This window comes from Symphalangus syndactylus, chromosome 23 (assembly GCF_028878055.3).
Source record: "Symphalangus syndactylus isolate Jambi chromosome 23, NHGRI_mSymSyn1-v2.1_pri, whole genome shotgun sequence".
Classification (NCBI taxonomy): domain Eukaryota; kingdom Metazoa; phylum Chordata; class Mammalia; order Primates; family Hylobatidae; genus Symphalangus; species Symphalangus syndactylus.
The window spans coordinates 34,500,733-34,501,583 of record NC_072445.2 but is presented as its reverse complement, the minus strand read 5'-3'; the positions used below and the strand labels follow the sequence as shown (position 1 = coordinate 34,501,583).

Sequence of the window (851 nt, the reverse complement as noted above, 5' to 3'; positions counted from 1 at the left end):
AGTCTTCTATGGCCGGCATGACTGTTGCTTCACTGTCAGGGGATCTTGAATAAACAGCTTCTCTATTTCAGTAAATGACTATAAAGCTGTGCTGAAGCAGTCAGGTTGGGAGGCAGAAGGACTGTTAGGACCCATAGTACAAATGAATGAGTACCAAATGGCTTACCTTAGCTGTGAGTAGGAAAAACACAAGCTAGGGTATGCACAAAGAAAGAAGAAAAGACTGAAACAAAGTATTCAAAGACTGAAACGAAATGTTCAAAGATATATAGGAAAACGTTTGTGGAGGTGCTGGGGATCGAACCCAGTGCCTCATGCATGCTGAGCATGCACTCTACCATGGAGCTACACCCCCACTTCGCATTGACGTCTTTTACTGATTTATTATATACTGTTGTCTAAAGGTGAGGGCTTAGGGCATGATAGGTTAAAGTCCGCTATGTTTAACTTCTGCTTCTGAAACTTCTGAATGGAATCTTGTCTTGATGCTGTGTCAAGAGGAGAAAGGCATTCTGGACCGAAAGACCCTTGAATCCTTCCACAGCCATCATCTATTTCAAGGACTGCTTTTAGCCAACTGTCTGTGTCAGTTTCCGTCGACCTGGAGCGAAGTCCCAAGACTGAATCTTCTAGTATGTCTTCAGATTCTCTCCTTTTTTTTTTTTTTTAAAAAAAACTTCCTCTGCCTATGAAGCTGCCAATACACACACACACCCACACACACACACGGTAGTGCCGGAGAGTATAAAGACTAGTTCTGTGAGTGCTGCAGAGGAAATGTAGATCCAGGTGAGGAGATAAGACGTTAATACACAAAGTCAACTAAAAACGAATTTAAAACTTAAACTTAA

At 42.0% G+C, this 851-nt stretch overlaps 1 non-coding gene across 1 annotated transcript; it reads right to left on the bottom strand.

Moving 5' to 3' along the window:
• Positions 1-283: 283 nt before the first annotated feature.
• On the bottom strand, positions 284-355 carry TRNAA-AGC (transfer RNA alanine (anticodon AGC)). The gene has a single exon. It is a non-coding gene; the product is annotated as a tRNA-Ala (tRNA).
• Positions 356-851: the final 496 nt, after the last annotated feature.